Consider the following 22,999-nt stretch of genomic DNA (forward strand, 5'->3'; position numbering starts at 1 on the left):
CAGAGAAATGTAACGTTGATTTACCTGGGATATTAAGACTTGACCTTATTTTATATTTATTTCCAAAAATGTAAAGTCTGAGCATCTTAGCTTGGAATCATCAAGTGCCAAGAAATTAGTCTACTAAAATAGCTCAGAGAACTTGAAACAATTATAGTTTCTCCCAAAGCTGAAAAAAAGAACTTTTTAGTCAAGGCCATTCAGCCAAGCTCACGTGAAATGAAAATTCCATTACATTTTCTAAAACCTTTTTGCTGGGCAAGAAGTAAAAATAAATTTAGAAACCCATGAAGAAACCTAAAAGTCATTTAGATAGGTTTCTGTGGGCAAAGGCCTTCCAGCAGGTCTCTGCCCATTACTGGAAGTCAAAACATCTAATGTCCATTTACTCTTGAATCTTCTTTATTCCCCACCCAGAGCTCATAGTCGGCCTGTTTCTAATTCCTCTGTGCCAGCATATCTGTTAATGTCCCAAGTGGTTTTCTTTACAGCCGTGTGATCATCTGTGTATTATTAACTAACCACAAATTAAAGTCATTACTTGGTGCTTAATTTTATGTAACATTTCTTTGTAATGTGTACAAAAGAAATTTGTTTTTACAGGAGTTTGGTAAATAGCATGTGCCATGATTAATTAGAGAATTTAATGGGTCTGTTGATCCGAAATTAAATTCGGTGCAACAATTTTCTTTAAAAATAATTTTTTAAATGACATTTCAAGGTGTCTGAGCTTTTAAAAAGATGAAACATCTTGCACTGATGGTCCTTATGTCCCACTGCAGATCTGTTGGATTTTACCTGCTAAAGGACTCATTTTTTATGTTTCTCAAATCTATAGACACTCTAAGGAACAGCAACATTCAAATAGCTATTTTAAATCCTTTTTGGACCAAAGTAGGGGGGTAAAGGAACAAACTAACAAGCAAATTCTTAAATACTTGGAGGTTCAGTCATCGTTCAGTGTAGTTCACTGCCCTCTCGCTCTTGTGCTCTTCCTCTTCTTCAGACACATCAAATGTATTCCTGCCTCAGGGCCTTTGCACAAGTTCCTTCTGCCTTGACATCTCTCTGCCTGAGTCTTCATGTAGCTCAAATCTTAGACAGGGACAGGGCGCCTGGCTCCCTCAGTCGGTGGAGCGAGTGACTCTTGATCTCAGAGTTGTGAGTTCGAGCCCCACGTTGGGTGGAGAGATTACTTAAAAATAAAACCTAAAAAAAAAATCTTGGGGACTTCTCTGACCATCCAAGCAGAGAAAGTTCCCTGCCCCAGTCCCTACCACATCACTGTGTTTAAAGTTTTATTCACAGAATAAGTCTCTCTCTGACATTATCTGGCTTTTATTTGTTCATTGCTTTTCCTCTGTCTCCTCCTAGGAAGGTAAGATCCTTGAGAGCAAAAACTTGTCTACCTTATCCTCCCTGTATCTCCAACACCTAGAACAATGCCTGGCACATTAGTCAGTGCTTCCTACATCTTTATGAAATGAACAGATGAAGGTCATTGATCTCACAAACCCCTATACATAGCCATGCTCCTGACTGAGAAAGAGCATAATTGGCTTTAAAAATTTTCTTGAAAAAGCAGAAAGAGAAATTCAGTATTTGTTGGCTAGGCATGAGATGCATTGGAAAGAAATGAATAATTAAAATGTGAACGAATTAAAAGCTGGGAAGGACAGGAATAAAGGTTGTAACTAACTGCTTAGCTTGCACAAAGACTAAGTACTTACTGACCAAGAAGTGAAACTTTGGATCCTTCTATCTTTATAAGCCTGGCAAGCAGTCTGAACAGTTCCCATTAAAAGAATTATGCAGGCCACTGTCTTTGCTGATAATAAACTAAAAGATCTGAAGTTTCTTTCAATTTTCTTATATTTAAAGCAGGATTCTAAAGGTTGAGAAGATGTTTCACAGTACAGAGATATGAGGAAAAAGAGCCTGCAAGAACATAACAGAGTCCTCACCAAAGAATACAAACTAAGACATACAAATTTCCATGCTCAGTGTCATACTATGTTGTTTTATACTTAAAATACACTGAAGTCTCTTCCCCAAGACTCCTGTGCCTTTAAAGCTCTTCTACAATTCAACAGGAAGTCTGTATCAAACCAATAATAATAATAATAATAATAATAATAATAATAATACAGGCCTGGCAGTATTAATAAGATTTTATTTCCCAGTCATGAGTGGGGTCTGGAAAATGTTTATTTTCTGATTTTCTGAATGTGCTTAGAGTGAATGGAAATCTAGGTGGCTCAGTGTGCAATGAGTTAGAATTTCCTTATGTTCAAATACCATCTCTGCCATTTATTAACTGTAAACTTTGGCAAGATATTTAATTTCTCTGAGGCTCAGTTTTCTCATATGCAAAATGGGTCTGATATAACTCATGTGGATTACATGTAAAACACTTGTTTTCACGTAATCATATGTCAGTCATTTTACTTACCTTTTTTTTTTTTAAGATTTTATTTATTTGACAGAGAGAGAGAGACACAGTGAGAGAGGGAATACAAGCAGGGGGAGTGGGAGAGGGAGAAGCAGGCTCCCCGTGGAGCAGGGAGCCCGATGCGGGGCTCGATCCCAGGACCCCAGGATCATGACCTGAGCCGAAGGCAGACGCTTAATGACTGAGCCACCCAGGCGCCCCTTACTTACTACTTTTAATTATTAAGTTATAATTTGGAGTTATCCCTCTGCTGGATTGTAGAGTAATTCACCCAGATTTACTATTGATTCAGTGATCACATTGTGGTTGTTTTGGTATTGGTGGTGTTCTGAAACTATTGTGTTTGTAGTGTGAGAGAAAGCAAAAATGTTTATATATTGGTGTCACTGGGAACTGGGACTTTCGGCTTGGGTGAGAGCAGACACAAATGTAAGATCAATGAGATTAAGTAAAATTCTTCTAGTTCTGCAGATAAATCTGAGGTAGCAATTCCGATTCATAATGTGTTTTATGTTTAAAAAGTACTCATTTTCTAGTTCTGTCCACTGGAAAGGCCTGTAAATGATGACTAACCCAATGGCAGTGAGCACCCCTGGAACCCTAATTGTGTCTCTAAATACTATTCCCCACCAAAGGAACCAAGCCGCTTGGAAAGATGGCTAACTCCAGGCTGATTCCAGGCCTAATGAACTTCCAGGAAGTTCATTAAATGAGTCTGGAATATATATATATATAATATATGAGTCTGTCATAACAGAAAGCAAGGAAGCTATGAAAAACTACTGGGGTTCTGCCCAAAGGATTTGGGTACCAGCTTACAGAGGATCTAACTGGTCAAAGAGTTGAGCATCACTGGGCTGATAAGTGCAATGGGTTGAAACATATCAAGTATATTCAAATTCTTAAGTTCAGTATGATACCAAAAAATTAGACTCTCCTTTAGAGGATACTAAGGAACCAGTCATTGTGCTACAAAAACAAAACAACCAAACCAACCAAACAAACAAACAAATACCTGGTCTCAGAGTAACCAGAGTGTCAAGGGGAAACTTCTTTATAGAAGTTTTCCAGCTAACGAATGAATAAAGACCAATAGAACCGGGATATCACCATTTTGCCACCTCCGAATGAGTTAGTAGATCTGAGCGCTGACCACCAATGGCTGCTCAGATCACCAAAGAGAGAAAATCAGACATTATGTACCTCCTAATAGAAGTACAAAACCCTGTATAAGAAATATCCTTGACAAAATAATTGAACCTGAATCATATCAAGCCTCTACATCTAACTGCCAATTTAGAGCTTACAGTGACAGAGTAATACAATAAATAGGGACACAGTCAGCAAAATCCAGACTGTTGGAAACTCCAAGACAAACAGTCAGTTTCTTCAACCATAACAACAAAAATTGCAAGGGAAAAAAAAAGAGAGAGAGAGAGGATAGGGAGATATATAAATTTTTTGACATATAAATGTATTTATTTGATCATATTTTAAAAGGCAGGGTAGAATCACACCCATTTTTTTAAATAGTATCCCTGTAAACAGATGGAAATTCAGAGCTATTAGTTTTCTTCAGAAATTTCTGAAGATTGAACATTAGCAGCCTCGAAGCCTTTTCCTTCCCCTCTAGGCTCTCCCACACTTGGGGGCGGGGGGGGGGGGGAAGAGGTTGGTGACAACTGACAATTGACATTAAATAAATAGCATATGGTTGAGCTTGCCAAACTCTCTAACCCCTCTCATAGGCAACAGGGTGACTTGGCTTATTATTGAACTGAAGTCATAGAGTAAGCAAGTGGGCTTATCAAACAGAGAATTGAGGGAAGTTTCCATTGTAGATAATTTCCAAAGGTAGGAATGGATGATCTCAGATCTTAATTCTTCAGTCCTTTCTTTTGCTGCCCAGAGTGAGGTATACTATCAGTGGTGCTCAGATCCTTGGTTCATTGAGACATCAGTGTAATGTGCTCAGTTCCTTTGATTAAAATGTGTTGTAAAAGCCATCTCTGGGTAGGGAAGAGAAGTTAGTTATTACAATGATGGTACTATACAAGGAAAACCAAAGCAGCAAACACCAGGCAGTGTCCTTTTCCTCTTGAACTTCAGTGATCAGCTTCACAGTCTAAGCAAACTCAACTGGAAGAGCAGATGATGAGGTCAGAAACATGAGGAAAACTTCATCCAGATTTGTGGACCACCTCAATCTTCTTGGATCCACCACCATCCACAAGGCCTCCTTACCTTTATAGTCAAGATAGTTATGGGGGATTGAAGGGTTGAGAATCCAGTTTTTGACCAGGGCGGTAAAATGGCATACATAGGTGATCCTTTTGAGGTATACCCTAGATGCTGTGTTCTTTTCCCATTGCACCTTTCATGGTTTAGATGCTTAGATGGCCTCCCCATTGATGCTCAACCACTTCCCAGCAGCAAGAAGCCTTTCTTAGAAGATGGGAACAATCGGTCCATCTTTAGTTGGTTCAACATTGAGAAGATAGTTGCCTCCCAAACCTATTGTCTAAACCAGTTCTGAAATTATTTCAGATTCACTTGCGATGTCAGACAAGGCCCTGTTACAATGATAATCGCAGGATGCCCTGTGGATGGTGGCGCTTGCCTCCCACTTATGATCTAGTGACCTCCCTGGCTTGAATTTGTCTTGACAGTTGAAGTATCATCCATGTTAACAGGAGCATTTCCAACCCCATAGGTCATTTCCCTTCATCCTTGACAGAACTATCACTGAAGAGCCAAGAAAGAAAATTTGTAGAGTTCCAATAAGTATCAGAACATTCTCATTCTCCATCAGGCCAACAGGTCAGGTCCCTGTTAACAAGGCCAGATAGCTCTGGCATGGTTTTCACACTGACAAAATGCTGTGTTTTGAAGCCATTTTTCTTATCAAGTGGAGAGTGGATGGAGCCATTCTAAGAGTGAGTGAAAGACCCCATAGCATATGTTCCTCTTCCGGACAGCTGTTCCCAACCCATCAGCTCAGCAGAACACGATGGGGATGGGGTCCCAGGTCCTCAGAGTTCCGGCTCCAAAACATAGGACTTGGCTAGTTGGTGAAGGCTTTGTGATACTTTGTGGTCAGGACTACCCACTGGCTCTGGGGCCTGGATGAGTTCAGCCCGCCCGTGGGGGTGGAAGAGTTACAAGGGCTATTGTGGCCTCAAGTCCGAGCAGCTGCAGCCAGCCTGGTAGTTGTCGCGCCTGAGGCTCTGGTCCTGGGGCAGCTCCTCGCCTATCCAGTGCACCCATTTCACGCGTCGCCCCAGGCCGGCTTTGAGAACACGCCCCTAGGGCACTAACTCCCCAAACTTTGCCTCACCCAACCAATCCAGAGTCGAGACTGGGCCACTTCAGGCTGTAGCAGTTCCCGGCCCACATTGAGCCCCGAGGACTCCCCTGGCGCCAATACCTGTCAATTAAGAGAGACTTTTAATTCATTAATCCTAATGAATGGACCTTGTGTGGAACCTGACCCAAGCAAAGCAAATACTTTGTTATGTTCTGTTTTGTTTGAAGGAAAACAGGATCGGTAGGGCATTCCTAGAAGGAAATCTGAAAGAATGGAGAGTCTTGGGGTAGAGAGGTTGGGAAGAGCGGGGGTGCAGGCCGAGGAGGCGAATGTGGGACCTCCTCGCGGCCCATACTCATCTCAACCTCATTTAGCTCTCGTCTCTAATTAGGCCCTCAGCGAAATGTTTTGGTTTAAGTAGAATCTTAGAATAGGGATCCAGAAAAAGACCAGCTCTGTTCAACCATGCCCTCCATTTCAACTAGAGATAAAACAGGAGAGAAAGGAGACATATCTCCAAATTCAATTCTATCTTCAGTTATGCTTTACAGAGAACTTATGTCATTCACAAAAGAGATGTAGCTTCCTCAGGGGAGACAGCAGGTGTACATTTTCTCTCAAGGTTATTTAATTGCTGTCAGGAAGACATACGATTAACAAAACCAAATGCTGGAAATACAAAGTATAGACAATTTTAAAGTTGTTTATATAGTTGATTACAGTATAACATACAATGTGTTTATATGTCATAAACCTGCCTATCACAAACTGTTTCCACACCTGTGCATCTGCATTAAACAGCCCACCGCTTAGCTGTGCATAAATCCCCTGCTGAGAGAATGGCCAGCACCCAGCAGAACGTAGCTTCCCCTAATGGCCTCTCAGTTACCTTCTACGCACCAGCTTGGCACCAGTGAAGCTGAGGCCTAAGGCCTGCTGACCTGTAGCATCCTCTGTTGTGGTGAGAGCCCTCTGAGCTCCACAAAAGGAGACCAGCCTGAAAATGACAGGCCTTTAGGGGTTCCTCACTGTCTTTTACAGCATTGCTATTCAAAACGGGGCCTGCTGTTGCAAACTTGGTTACCGTGCAGAGATGAGACAAGCATAGAATCGAGAGAAAGCATTTAAAATGTTGAGAGCCATTTGGCAGGATGAGTTTATGTCTGTTGAATCTAATAAAAAATGGGACTTGAATTTTGTGTGTATTGTTTTTTTTATTCCATTTTCAGTTATTTTTATCCCCCTTCCAAAATATCAGGCTGTGACAGATTGGAAATTAAAAAAAACAAAAACAAAAACAAAAGAAAAACCCTATCTTTCACTATACATAATTGGAGAAGCACTGCCTTAAGAGTGATGGCCCCCACACATGCCGTATCCCAAAGCTTCCCCTTGACACTCTGACAGTTCTAAGAGGTAGCCAATGGCAAAAATGTGGACCTAGGAAGATGGACTTCCCAAAGAGTCAAAGAGTCACTCATAGGTGAGAAGCAAGCATGTAATCTGCACAGGTGTTAGGTCCACACCAGGGGTTGGTAGATCTCACGACACCAGCCTAGTTGATCCCTGGTCACAGCATAACCCTTAGTCTTTCCAACAGTACCAGTAGTGTAGTAATGGCAGAAACAGCAGCTGTCAAGACTTACATAGGACTTAACTGTGGTGCAGCTCCTGTCCTAAAAGCTCTAGGTATACCAGATGACAAGTGGTTCCTGTCTTTGGAGTGACATGTATGCACACCTATACATGTACACTGGGAAGCATAGCATCAAGTCGTTTACAGTGATTCCTTATATGGCCCTGAAAATTTGCTAATGACTGACTTCTTATTCGGGTATTTCAAGACATCATGACAAATATACTAGACACTTATTAAAAGAATAGAAAAATAATGCCCAGGAAATAAGAGTTTTGTGTTCAGATATTGGTTATAGAGCTCAGCTGGGGAAAAAAAATTTAACACAGAAACAGCATTCCATCTTGGAAAATATGGGGATAGTTGGAACTATGTTTTTTTATTTTCTGTTGTTGCACTTGGAAATTCTCAGGTAGGAAAACAGAGATTCACAAAATACACGTAAGAGGCAAAGACAACAACACAACAAAACAGAGACGTTATCTAGTACCAAGTTTTTCATTTACTAGTTTTCTCCCCCCAGATAGGTTGTAAGACTGAGGCACAGTTCAGATATTTCTGTACTCCTTGCCCCTTGTTGAGGCTTAATAAATGTTCAAATTTTATGAAGTCTGTATTTCACAAACAGAATCTATTTGCCTTTGAAGAATGAGCCTTCGTAGACTCTGTGTAAGGGCAAATGTATTCTGCCCTCTCCTGTGATCTCTGCCATATCCAAAGCTACCCCACTGCTGTTGGCAGCCAGATTCCCTACTTGGCTTTGGGGTGGTCAAAATAAGTTAATCACACACAGATTTTCAGTACATCGTTGTAGGGAGGGATCAAGGAGTTCACCCTGAGGAAACCTAAGTAGGGGAAACGTTAGCTTCTCCCTCATGTTTCCATGGCCTTTGTCCTTCCTTGGATTCTGGGGACATTCTGAGGCTCAACTTCGTGGGGTTAACAGATGTTCCCAAACCAACATGAGCAGGCATGGAGATGTTTTCTCCCAATTGACTAAAATCTCTTCTTCTCCCCACCATTTTAAAACCCAAATGGTAATGCTAAAGCCCAATCAGTATTCATTGGAAGCCCATAACATTCCAGAGCCATGATTCCTGCCCCTAATTAACCATGAATCTCAAGAGACTCTTCTCCACATTAACTCTGTGTGCCCTTCGAGATGAGGTCATGGGTGTAGGCATCCTCCTGAAGGTAGAGAAGAGAAAGAGCGGGCCTCCAAGGCAACTCGGTGAAAGACACAAGGTGAATTAGTGAAAAGACAAGAAGAGAAGGGTATCTGTTACTTAGTGGGGATGTTTCCAGGAGAGAATGTCCCAACTCGTTTCATTGTGTTATTTCTCATGTGTCTATAGTAACAAGAAGTAGGCATTATAAAATGCCTTCAGATAATTGTTGGGGTGCCTGGTTGGTTCAGCGGGTGGAAGGAGTGACTCTTGTTCTCGGGGCCATGAGTTGGAGCCCTGCGTTGGGTGTAAAGATTACTTAAAAAATAAAGCATTTTAAAAAAAAAATTGTCATTTTACCTTCCCAACAAAGTAATGAGAAAGATATTAGGATCTCCATTTTATAGCTAAGGACACCAAAACTCAGGAAGAATAAGTCTTCGTCCCCGCAGTCATACATATTAGAGCAGAGCCAGGACCTTAATTGAAGTCCTTTGCCTCTAAGCTCAGGGCTCTCTTACCATCACAGATGCCTTTATGGTCTTTTCCTGGATTTAACATTTCCCAAACTGAATTCCCGATTATTCCTCCAAATCTTTACTCTCTCAACGTCTGTATAAGTCTGGGAGTCATCTTTTGACACTTCATTCTCTCACTTTCCCAAATCCAACGCATCACCAAATTATGGCAATTTCACATCCAAACACCCCTCTTGCTACTTCTAGCTCCACCACATGGTTCAAGGACTCCAATCACTTATTTATAAATGCACATCGAAGTGGAATGTGTCCAATTAAGAATATTACCAGGAAGACAGAGTACTTGGGAGATAAGCTAGATTTCCTTTTAAAAATAAGATTTTTGAGGGGCGCTTGGGTGACTGAATCAGTTAAGCGTCTGACTCTTGATTTTGGCTCAGGTCGTGATCTCAGGGTTGGGTTCTGTGCTTAGCAGGGAGTCTGCTTTTTTCCCTCTCCCTCTACTCCTCCCTCCTACTGGAGCGCACACTCACTCTCTGTCTCTCTCTCTCTAGAATAAATAAATATTTTTATTTTTAAACAATAAGGTTTTGAGAGGTTTCTTCAAAAGAAAATAATTGAGGTTCACCATATTTGCTTGGATATATTGGGAAGTATTAGTTGTAGTCATGGTCATATCTTTTCTTTTTTTTAAAGGTTTTATTTATTTACTTTAGAGAGAGAGAGCATGCAGGAGCAGAGGTGGGAAGGCACAGAGGGGGAGGAGCAAAGAGGGAGGAGCAGAAGGAAAGAGAATCTGAAGGGGACTCCGTGCTGAGCCTGAGCACGGAGCTGGATGCGGAGGTGGGTCTGGATCTCATCACTGGGAGATCATGACCTGAGCTAAAACCAAGAGTCAGATGCTCAGCAGACTGAGCCACCCAGGCACCCCCATCATGGTCATATCTTAAGTTTGTATTTTAACTTCTCTAAATGCAATTGAAATCCTTTCGGGAACAAATCAGAGTTTCAGTGAAATGCACTGCGATTTAATAACAAAAGAAACTAATGCTTTAGATGATCGAGTTTTCCTCTCACAATCAGACTCTGAAAGCTGGCCAAACAAATGTTCTTATAATTTTACAGATTGAAAAAACTGAGGTACGGAGAAGCAAAGTGATTTGCCCAGGGTCACACAACAAGACTAAGATCTGGAATACCCCCGCCCATTTAGGTGTTCTTTTCCTGTAGGTTCTGCTAGCCTCTCGGACGCATTCTGTCCTCATAGTTTAATGCTAAGATGACCCAAAAATAAAAAGCAATCTAGGAAATTCAAAGAGTTCGCAGAAGTCTGTGGCACATACACTGTGGCCCAGATACCATAGCTTTTCTTCTGTTGTTGTTCTAGACACAGTGTGTGTGCCCCAGAAAATCAAAAGCAAAGACCTTAGCCAGAAATTTTCCTAAAGGACAAGAGTATTAAAAATAACTATAGCTACAATAATTTGATAATGAATACACAATATAAAAAGAGGTAAACTGTGACATCAGAAATGTAAAAGGGTAGAGTTTTTCGTATGCAATCCAAGTTTTGTTGTTAAGGTAAAATAGACTGTTATATCTATAAAGTGTTTTATGTAAGCCTCATGATAACCACCAAGCAAAAACCTCCAGTACGTTCACAAAAGACAAAGAGAAGGGAACCAAAGCAGCACACTATGCAAAATCATCAGTTCACAAAGGAAGGCAGCAAGGGAGGAAGAAAGGAACAAAGGGACTAAAAAGCAACCAAAAAACAGTAAGATACCATTAGTAAATCCTTACCTATCAATAAGTATTCTAATGTAAGTGGATTAAATCTTCCAGTCAAAAGGCATTCAGTAGCTGGATGGATAAAGAGACAAGACCCAACTATATGCTGCCTATAAGAGACAACCTTCATACCACCCAGAGTCATCTATAAATCCAGTGCAATCCCTATCAAAATCCTATTGACATTTTTCAAGCAATAGAAAAAACAATCCTAAAATTCACGTGAAACTATAAAAGATCCTGAATGCCCAAAGTAATGTTGAGGGGGACGAAGAACAAAGCTGAAGGCATGACACTTCTGATTTCAAATGAGATTACAAAGCTTTAGTAATCAAAACAGTATGGCACTTGCAAAAAGACAGACACACAGATCAACGGAATAGAACAGAGAGCCAGAGATAAACTCCTGCGTATATAGTCCACTAATAGTTGATAAGGGAGCCAAGAATATTTAATGTGGAAAGGATAGTCTCTTTAATAAAGGGTGCTGGGAAAACTAAGATAACCACACGCGGGAGAATGAAACTGGGCCCCTACCTTACACCATACACAAAGATTAACTCAAAATGAAGTAAAGACTTAAAACAGAAGAACCAAAACCATGAAACTCCGAGAGGAAAGTACAGGGGAAAACCTCCTTGATACTGGTCACGGCAACAATTTTTTGGATATGACACCACAAGTACAAGCAACAAACGCAAAACTTAAAACCGGGACTACATCAAACTAAAAAGCTTCTGCACAGCAAGAGAAACAACCAACAAAATGAAAAGGCAACCTGTGAAATGGGAGAAAATACCTGCAAATCATATATCTAATAAGGGGTTAAAATCCAAAAGATATAAAGAACTTATATAATTCAATAACAAAACAAAACAAAAATCCAATTTAAAATGGGCAGAGGCACTGAATAGATATTTTTCCGAAAAAGATACACAAACAGCACATGAAAAGATGCTCGATATCACTAATCATCAGGAAAATGCAAATGGAAACTAAAAGGAGCTATCGCCTCACACCTTTAGATGGCTATCATCAAAAAGACAAGAAATAACAAGTGTTGGTGAGGATGGGGAAAGAGGGGAACCTTTGTGCCCCATTGGTGGGAATGTAAATGAATACGGTTACTATGGAAGACAGTATAGAGGTCTCTCAAAAAAATAAAAATAGACCTACATGTGATCCAGCAATCCCACTGCAGGGTATGCATTCAAAGGAAATGAAAATCGGGTTCAAAAAGATATCTGCACTCCCATGTCAGCTGCAGCACTATCCACAGTAGTCAAGACATGAAAACAACCTAAGTGTTCATCAAAGTATGAATGGATAAAGGTGTGGTGTGTGTATATATACATAATATATACCATACACGGTGGAATACTGCTCAGCTAAGAGAGAGGAAGAAATCCTCCCTTTGTAAAAAACATGGATGAACCTTGAGGGCATTATTCTAAGTGAAATAAATCAAACAGAGAAAGAGAAAGACAAATACTGCATGCTATCACTTACATGCAGAATCTTTAAAAATGTCATAGACACAGAGAGTAGGATGGTGGTCACCAGGGGCTGGGGCAGGGCGAAATAGAAAGATGTTGGTCAAAGGGTACAAACTTGCAGTTACAAGATGACTAAGTTTGGGGGATCTGATGTTCAGCCTGCTGATCATAGTTAACCATCCTGTAGCATGTACTTGAAAGCTGCTTAGAGAGTAGATCTCACAGGCTGTCACCTCAGAAGAGATACGGCAATTATGTGACGTGACAGAGGTGTTCACCAATGCTCTGGTGGTGGTCATTTCCCAATAGGAGTATCTCAAACCAACATGTCACACACCTTAAGCTTATACAATCTTATATGTCAGTTATATCTCAATAAAGCTGGGGGAAAAAGATATTTCCTTTATCAGTAAAACAATTCTACCCGGAAAAACTCACTATGACCTATTTCTTTTCTTTTTTTTTTTTTTAAGATTTTATTTATTTATTTGACAGAGAGAGACACAGCGAGAGAGGGAACACAAGCAGGGGGAGTGGGAGAGGGAGAAGCCGGCTTCCCGGCGAGCAGGGACCCTGACGCGGGGCTCGATCCCAGGACCCTGGGACCATGACCCGAGCCGAAGGCAGACGCCCAACCATCTGAGCCACCCAGGCGCCCCACTATGACCTATTTCTGTAATACTCTCTTACACGCTGGTTCTTTTTGCACCGGATACAAATGCTTCATGAAGTGACTATTAACGTGACCGATCTCCTCCCTTCAAAATATCTTTTCAAAACATTGTTTTTTCTTATGGTTCTTCTTGGAATCAGAAGCCATATATTCTAAAGAAATTTAAGAAGCCATCTGAAGAAGTTTTTTTAAATTTACTGCTCGATATAGGTTGGATCGGGTCACTACAAAATGATATCTTTTTCGTCAGCACTCTGTAGCCTGCCTACGCAAAGTGTTTCTTTTCTCCCATGTCCATGTTGTTGAAAAACTTGCCATGGGCTTCCCAAAAGCTGGGTTTTCATGCTAAAGTACACTCCTACAAGTGCAAAGATAATAAGTTAAAAAAAAAATCTGTCAGTGATGTAGATGAAAATGAATGTTAGAGCAATTCCTGGGCAGCAGAGAAAGACTCCAGTGTTTACATAATCCCAGTGTGCATGCGTGGCTTCTTCTCCATTTCCCTGCTAAACCTCATCTGGCTTTGCTCAAGACCTCAAATGCAGCGAATTCTAGGCAGCACCTAATATTTATTCATGCCATTGTCAAGAGCATCTTTGCAGTTCTTGCCAAGGTCTGTCGTTGAATATGTTTATCCAGCTGCATGGCAAAAACATAATACACAGTCATCATTTTACTCAGTCACCTACTCAATATTTTCTTCTATGATTAAATTAACTCATAAATATTGCACTTTTAATGCCAGAAAGCCATGGTTCATCCAGCCAGTTGAATACTTGTTTGTCCATTTTCTGGGCACTCAGTCACTGCATTATAGAGTTTGAAATAATGAAAAGCATTGCATTTACTTCACATGCACAAGAAACAGAGCAGGATCCTTCCATGAGCTCCTTTATTATGCAGTCGGAGGCCGTCGAAGAAATTTTGTAAGAAGCGATGAAGAACTGTAGGTAGGGGCTGTGTTGGAAATGGTTTGGGTGTTTGGGTGTATATGCACAATCTGTTCTGATTGCTCAATGGAAAGGACAGAAATGGCGGCTCTATTTGCAACCGGCACAATGTCTCGCTCCACCGAGGAGGATTTCAAATAAACACACACATCTTGGTCTTGCTTGTACTCAATTCATTACCAGACTGTGCTCATGAACCCTGAAGACACTTGCCATGTACTGTGCATTTTGAAACTTCTTTCTCTAAACATCCACACATGATCTGGTTGTTTAAAGCAGCCAACAGAAGGCCTCACACACTCATCTTCATAGTGAAGGGACTGCAGCGTAAGGGCAAGAGTCTGCCCTTGCCGTCGTCCCAGGCTAGCCCAGGTGACAGCAACGCAACACGCATCTACACAGATACCTGGCCCTGGAGGCAAGAGCCACGTACCACAGGACCCTTCTCAAATCACCTTCTGAATGAAATATTTATAGCTGGCAGTGCAGGGCAGTTAGTTTTTCTAGAATTATATCCAAATTTGTGCTATCATTCTGGGAATAGCCTTGGTTAGCAATTGCTCATAATGTCAACGCTTTTGGAAACTTTTTACAGTCATTTTATTGTTTTTATTTCAAAAATAAAACTTAAAGGAGCTTGAAAAGTAGGTTTTTAGATGATCACACAATGGCCTGATTTCAGTGGTTTCAGTTCTGTGCATTTTACGTTATGTGCACCTACTGAAATTAACCAAAATTAATCCATATTTGAACAAAGACTGTGGATACAAATGAGCCCTAACTTCCTAGACTCCTCGGTGCAGTGCACTAGCTGAAGTGTTTGGAATGCATTGGCCCTGGGAGGAGAGGAAGTTATAGCAAACAACATATGGGCTTTAAAACTGGAACTATCCAAGACAGAACAAGAAAGCTATTTTCACTTTACTTGTTCCTTTTTTTTTTCCTCCAGAAGATGAATTATTTCTAATCACATTTTATTTTCATCTTTAGAGCTGGATCCCAAAAGAGCCAGGTCGGTTTCAAACTGCTGGTGAGTTTGCAGCCCTGTCCAATGATTACCTAATGCATTTGTGTCATCTGCTTTCCTTGTTGTGTGAAAACACACTAAGGAAATGTGTAAGTGCACTGAATTGTTCCCAACTCTTTTATTCACCTTTCAGCATGCTAGTTCCTTCCCTTGGCATTGATATCATTATGCATTTGTCAAAGATAGACTGTCACTTTAGGGCCTCTATTATGTGCAAGAATTGGCAGCAAATTTTGCCACTGGGATTTGCTTATATCCTCTGTATGTTATTGTACTTCTTTGGCATTCAGTAAATTCCGTACACCCACTTCTTTGATGTTCATTCCAGCCCCTAAATGTGGAAACAATGACTGAAATTTTGGATCAAAGCATCCCGTTGATGGCAGGCAACACAGTTCTCTGCTAGTTCACTAAAACATAGAGTACCCCCCACCCCACCCCCCACACACAATCTAGACCAATAGTCCTCTAAGAACAGCCCTGGCTTCCCCAGTGCCAAGACACCAGAGGAAGTTAAAGAAAACAACTCCAAGGTTTTAAGAAAAAGAAAGAGTTTAAATAAGACAGCAAAACTGAAGCTCATGATCATTTTTAACCATAGAGAAAGCTAAGTACTGTTCAACTGGTCCGCCTATGTGTCCCCCCACCGCCCCCCCCCACACACACCCCCCACACTGGTCTAGTCTAATCTAGCACTTCTACTGAGCCCGGCTTTTTTCAGGTTTGAGAAGGTCTCTAGATCTCATTTCTGTATAACGTCAGCTACACTAGATGGCTTAGATTTTTTAAAATAAATTTTTAAAAGAAGGATTAAAGAGCCCATGAATTAAGGAATTATAAAAGTAATTGACAAAGAAAACCAGAACTACCAAAATTTCAGTGGGTTACTTTTGCAAACTAGAATTAGCTGTCTGGAACACATTTTCAGCGTTTGCTTTTGCTTTACTCCTGGGATGCCAGTGTAAATAATTACTTCATTCAATTTATTTCACAGGTCAGCTTTGACTCATAAAAGCATTAAAGCAGGTAACCCCCTAGGGATGTTGGGAAGACAGATGAGCAAATAGATATGAAACTGTTGTAAGCTCTTTGAGGGGGGAAAAAAAAGACACTTTATAAACCCAGGGTATTTTATGGTTATGTTTTCACTTCATTCCATTTGGTATCCAGAATGTGTTAGTTATAATTAATATACAATGTGGGGAACTATTATAAAAGTACCGTACTCCTTTTAAATATAGTGAAGAAGATAATTGTGTTTGGGGAATCTCATCCTGTATAAATTAGAAGAATTCCCAGTAGTGTGCTATAATTGAGAACTGGGCTGACTGCACCGAATGGAGAAGAGAGTCATCTTAGCATGGTAGCCGGTGCCCCATCAAAAGGCAGAGCGCCAAGGAGGTAACACGACAGCCCTTAAAATACCGGTTTCAGGTTGCCTACATGGAAAGTTTTTATGGCCAGACATATGCAACAGTGACATCCAGCGGTTGTAGAGATAATTACAAGTGTGTCTCATTTTAAAACATAAAATGGTCCATATTATAACCAAATACTCTGTATTGTCAAATGTTGCCTGGCCACAGTGTAAGTCAGTAATTCAGGCTAGAATGCCGGTGCAGCTAAATTTACTGTTTATTCACAAAGCAGTTCCCAAAGTCTGTTGTTCCATTATTATTATTTTCTTACTTTTTAATTTTACTAAAATTATCGTGGGTCTACTCTCCAAGGGTCTCTCTGACCCTCCTAAGCACACCTAGATATTTTTGCAAGCATAAGTGAGACTTTGTGCTACTGCAAACCCAGCAAAAATGGAAGCTACGACTTGACTCCTCTGTTAAATACTTCAGGGAAAGCATGTGTGACCCTGAATATTTTCATTGTTGTAGAATTGCTCTAAGAAATTCATTAAGATTTTTTCCAAGTTGTTGACGAAGAAGAGAAAGAAGGAGAGAGAAGAGAATAAAAGGAATGGAAAATAAAGGAGAGAAGGGAAAAAGAAAGGAAGGGAGGGAGGGAGGGAGGGAAGAGGAAAGGAGAAAGAAGAAAGAACAGGACTACCCGCTGGTCTTTAATAAGTTTTGGTAACAGGTCCATTAATATGATAATATATCTAAAGAGGGAATTCAAAGAGCTATTAGCCTCCCCCAGATTTTTTCATTTTAAATTGCATTCTTTCAACTGTCAGGCAACTAACTAAGATAAATAACAACAACAATAATAATTTTCACTTTTAAAAAATCCAAGAAGAGCCACTGCTGCTTGGAAGTACCTAGAACAGTGCCCCCCCCTTGTAAGAGGATGCTTAAAAAGCACCCCCTCTGCCATGTTGGGAAAGAACTCGACAGAAGCCTGTTGGGGTCACTTGAGCCTCTAAATTATTTACGTCCACAGCAATGCTGAGCACATCAGGTGACTGCTTACCAACTTCTCAGGCGGCAGCCTTCAGAGAAACCATCATCTTGTGTCAAGCTGTTTCTCAACCTTAGACTCCCTTACGTTGGGATTTTTCTCTTCAACTGCCTGCCTCTTTAAAGCCCTCAAGATGGGAAGAACTTAAAGGGGCCCTCTTTCACTTCTCCTTTGTCATCTACCCAACTCCAATGAGAAAATCAAGGCAGAACTCCATAAAAAGTGCCAATTGCTCTTTAGCTAATCCACCCCCGTTGTGCCCAAATGGCGGAGAAGAAAGAACATCATAGAAACCGCGTTGCATTGAAGGAGCATGTGTGTGTGAAACCTGCGATGTGCATTAAGCAAAGATCGTTAGGACAGAGGGGTGGGGATGGTCTCTGCAAGGAAGCTCTGGGAAATGATTCCCATTTGTGTCAGCGAGAGTTAGGGGAGATGCGTATTGAAACAGGGCAGGTAGCCAGGTCTGTTTGCTTTTCCAAGGCCTTTGAACTGCAAGCTGGCCTATCCCCGTTCTGAAGAAAAACAACGCCATGCTCCTATCACTGCTCTCACGGTACCTTCACTTGGAGATTCCCCGGCCCTGTTGCTTCTCCCAGAAACTTTCACAGCAGGGCTTTGGGGCGAATGCACTGGGAATGAATATGCCTAGGTCTCACCTCTCCTTGGAGTTGTGCAAGAATTTGGCCGGACCAGCTGTTATCTGGTGCACCCTGGAAGCCCAGTTCGATGATTTCTCGAGTCAAGTCCGCGGTCCCTCCAGAGTGAAGGTAGAACTTCCCCGTAGCATGCGGGGCTTCCTGCACCAAGACTGCTTCAGCCACCGCATTACCAACTCCTGCCAGTCCGAGGAGCAAGAGGCTGGCATGAGGAATCAATTCCCTTCTTTTCTCCCTAAAGATAAAACCTGCCTCGCAAAGCTTTCTTCAGTGTTACGGTACCAAAAAAAAAAAAAAAGCAGTTGCATGACATGCATACCCTTACCTCGCTTACAACTTTGGGTATAGTTTTACTGCAGTATATAATCTAATAATCCATTTAATTTCTTTAGAGAGATGTTTTATATATATACAGGTGGCATTTGGATGAAATCACATGCCATAAACCTGTCTGCTCCTATTCGGCTTCAGAATATAGAAGAAGGATCTGTTTTACAGACATTCCAGAATTTTTACATGGTCAATTGGCTGGTTTTGTATTCTGGAACATACCGGAGTGTCTGCAGGAAAATATATATATAAATTCTACAAAATGGTGGCAGGATTTCTGATTTACTGATAGTGCTGGTTTGAATTTTCACAAAAATATTTAGCCATAGGACAATGTATTAGGCGTATTCTTAAAGGTAAATAACTGCAGCCAATAAAAGTTCAGCCTATAAAGGGTCCCATCTTCTACTAGTTTTCTGCACCGAGAATTACTACCAGTATAATCATGGCTCCCTGCACACTAATATTTCCTCTGATACAGTATGATCAATGTTGTGGAAAAACATTTATTATATTTCTTCCAGCTACTTAAAGGCATTACTGAATTATGGGCATCGCAAAACGAATCCACTGTGCATTTTTTCTTTATGTGACGTTTTTACAATCTTCATTTTCTGCTTTGCAGCCACTGAGCTATAGAGATCCACACTTTGTCCCTCTTACAGCTGCCACTGGGACCATCCTCTCCCTGCTGCTGTATTACGTCTGAAATGCACTTCATATGATGACATTCCTTTTCATTCTGTGCCGGACTCTTATTAGAAAGGAAGAAGTTATGAAAGAAATTAAACAATCAGTGTTGTTAATAGTAGTTCTTAATCTCCTTACTTAACAAAGGTTATGAAGTTTAGACTGAGAAAAGGACAAGGGGAGGAGATGGCATTTTACAGAATCATTCCAGAAGAGCCGATGGACTCGGAATGGGTGTGGGTTTTGCAGTTTTGACATTTAACAATTTTATTAACATCTTTGCTTATTATGCACCTTAATCCACAGGGTCTGCAGCTGGGAGAGAGTGTCCAGCTAACAGCCCGTGTCTCGGGCCCTGCCAGGGGATGAATCAATTAGCAAGAGAAGCAATGATGCAAATGCTCCGGGGTCACTTGGGATGCTGTTTGCCTTTTTGATAGAGAAAGCACGCCATAAATAACATCACACCTCAGGAAATCATTCCGGGAGGCCCAGATGCCGGCAGGGCTGCTGCCGGGGACGGAAGGAATCATTTGCTCATTGTGTGTATTTCCCCCATCTCAGTCAATGGAGGATTTGTAGTAAAATCAAAGTATTTAAAAGGAGGACAGTATGTGGTAACGGAGGCATGTTTCGTAATTTTTTTAGTACCAGAACCTGTGATTTATGACCCAGAGTTACAGCCAACTTTATTACAAAAATGACTTCACCCATAATAACCTTATTCAGGGCTCTCTGGAGAATGATGTAGTACCCAACAGCATTATAATCTAGCAAATATTCACAAACAATTCCCGCCCTGGTCCCCTTTCCCCCTCCCGCCTCCACCCCAGAGGCGGGTTTCCCCCTTCACCGGCTGGGAGAAGTTGCCTCCCCAGAAAGATTCTGTGCTCCTTCTGTGGGGATTTGCCTGGATCCGGGATTTATAATAAGCCCGGGACAGAAAGCTGCCTCCTGGGTCTTGGTCACACCTTCCCCAACCTTCTGCCCTGAGGAATAATGAGCAGAACACACCCACTCACTCTTCATTTCCTCCCCGCATAGAGCCTTCCTCGCTCCCTGCACCCCAGTCCACTCTTCCAGAGCTCTGATCCCCACCACCTGAGGTGGGCTCAATGCAGCTCCTCCCCACCCCATTTAAATTGCCATGGTAACCACCAGCTGCACTAAAACCGCTGGAGCTGGGTGTCCAAGCAGGGTCCCCTGGGCGTGCCGGGATCTAGGAACTGGCCCTCCATCTTATTAAACTCTGGTGTCAGTTCCTAGCAATTGTTTTAAATTTACACCCTCAGAGTGGCTTAGTGGGATTACATGTCCATTTGCATTAAAACAGGTTTCTGTCATTAAACTGCCATACAATAAGCTTCCTCGGGACAAATTAATGAGCTCTAAATATCATCAAGTAGAAGTTCACTTCACCAAGAGGGCCACCAAGGGGGGGCAGAAGGAAGTGGCTGCTCAGAAATCTTAGCCCAGGAGAAATGTAAGTGCCAACTGAAGAAGGAGTCTTGTCCTGGTTCTTGGCTGTGAGATAAATGGTTCTGATTTAGGGCTGATCTGGGAGAGCTGGTGACATTCTCCCTGTTCACCAAAATCCCACACTTCACCATCTATTCCTTATTCCAAATATGCCTTTATCCTTGACCTTGGCTGCTGAAATTTGCGGATGGACCGCCAGCCCCTTTACTCTGTGACGTGTCTCAGTCATTGTCTATCTGTCCTTGAGGAACCTGCGTGCATCCAAGGGGGCTGGGGACAACATGCACATGGCATGGCACCACCTGTAGCTGGACTGAAGGCTCCCAACTCTAAAATGCCTGGATGGTTGTTATGGGACGTCCCCCACCGTCCGTCAGGGACCGGGAACCCAGAGCACTAGTCCTGATAAGGAGCACCTTACTCTGGTCATCTAGAAGCAGAACAGCAACAGGGGACAGTTTTTAAGGCTGGACTGTCCCTGCTCACAAGCACTGCCAAGACTTGCCCTTACAAATAAAGATATGTGTCTAAGTAGACATTTTTCATCAAAAACAAGTAAATCAATCTCCAAACTTTCTTTTATGGAGAGGAACAAGACTGGCTGCTAGACAGACTTCCTGATCCACATAAGCTGTGATCTCATTTCTGTGCAGTCTTAACAGGGGACAGTAATATATGATTGAGACACTGCTATATTTAGGAATGACAAGATGGGCATTATTAATAGCTTAATTGACATTAAGGCAATTACCCCTACCCTTATTACAGTTTGTAGAATTACACAGAAAATATTGGCTGAGGCCTTTTTCTCCCTAGAGCTACCCAAGGATACAGCATTTTATTTCATGCCAGATCCCAGCTTTGACATTAGATACTTAGCCATAGAATGATTCCAGTAAATCATTATAAATGCATTATAATAAAGATGTTATGAGCTATCAGATATTAACCCCCAACCCCTAAAGAGAGATAAATAGTCCAGTTGCATGATTCCCACTTTTGTTTCATAAGAAATAAGCTTTTGCAAAGAGCAACTGACTAATGAATTATAAAATGGTGTGTTGAGCTCAGATAATTAAACAATGCATTTTAGTGTCTAGTGCGGGATGAACACTAAATCATACACAAATAAAAAGGGAAAAACCTAACCCCCAAGCCTGACTCCTATTTTCAAATTACATTAGAGGTTGGTCTACAGTCCAGAAATGCTTCAACTCTTTTCTTATCTGGTTAGAAGGGCATATCAAGTGTAAGATCAAGACACGAGTAGGTAAACTAAACCAAGAGTGAGAACAAGAATTCTGGAGGTGCTAATTTCAGATCCCACAAGGTGATTTTAATGGAGATTTTACATGGCGATGACATTTGTTCCCAAAGTGTTTACTGGGGCAAAAGTCTGGAAGAGTCTTGAAGTTTCCAAGTTTCCTTATACTTTTATGTTTTGTCTGAGCTCATGGTAAAACATACTGGAGGTGTGTTAAAGACTGTGGTTTTGACCTTGCACCAGAAAACAAATGGGAGATGGGAGAGGTGGAGAGGTAGGTTGGTTTGGGTGCTCACCACTGTCCTCGGGTATCACCATCCCTGGCAGGGCTCCATCTAGTGGTCAACCTTGGATCAGCAAGAAGTTTTAGCCTCCGGGGGGCCCCCATGCGGGACTGGTTTGCTATTGGCTGCTGTTTCTGGCATGTCTTGAATTTGCCCCAAGATTTGAGGCTGCGCTTAAGCACGTCCTGAATATGTGTTTTAGTCTTGCAGCATCTCAAAGGCGTGGTGACTGCCGCAAGGCAGTCTTCTGTTTCTTGGTCAAACAGCACGCTGCTGATGACCATGTGGCCAGAATTAGAGATGACCTTGGACTCCACGTGGGCAATGACCACCTGTGCTGATGCGGGGCTTCCCTGGAACACCAGGTACATCCTGTTGCACTTAGCCGTTCCTCTCCTGTGCTCGAGTCCAGCCAGACCACACGGCCCAGTCTTTCCTCTGTTTTCCAGGCAGCTCCAGTGTTGCCCACTGCAACTGACTTCACCTTTCCTCACCCAGAGCGTTGTGTGACCGTTCAGTGAGATCGGTTCTATAAAGATCTCTCTGTAAAGTACCTATTAGAGAGTAAGTCCACAATTAGATGCTGACTATCTTTATTCTAGTTATCTTGTATTTTCCGTCTCTCGTTTCTTCTCATTGTTCTGCCCTTCCATCTCAGGGTCCAGCACAGTACTTTGCTTAAGGCACCAGCTCCATACATGCTTGCTATCCTGAACAATACTGATAGTAACAAGTACTAGTAAGAGTTAACATTTTCTGACCACTTGATATGAGCCAGCCACTATGCTAAGTATCATCACCTCACTCAATTTTTTCAACAAGGCTGTGCGACAGGTACTATTTTCATTTTCGTTTTATGGGAAACTAAAGTCTAAAGACGTTATATAACTTGCTCAAGGTCACA

General features: G+C 41.6%; 1 pseudogene; it reads right to left on the reverse strand.

Moving 5' to 3' along the window:
* Window positions 1–4,654: 4,654 nt before the first annotated feature.
* LOC113920343 lies at window positions 4,655–22,466 on the reverse strand (annotated as a pseudogene).
* Window positions 22,467–22,999: the final 533 nt, after the last annotated feature.

The sequence above is a fragment of the Zalophus californianus genome, chromosome 3 (genome assembly GCF_009762305.2).
Source record: "Zalophus californianus isolate mZalCal1 chromosome 3, mZalCal1.pri.v2, whole genome shotgun sequence".
Lineage (NCBI taxonomy): Eukaryota > Metazoa > Chordata > Mammalia > Carnivora > Otariidae > Zalophus > Zalophus californianus.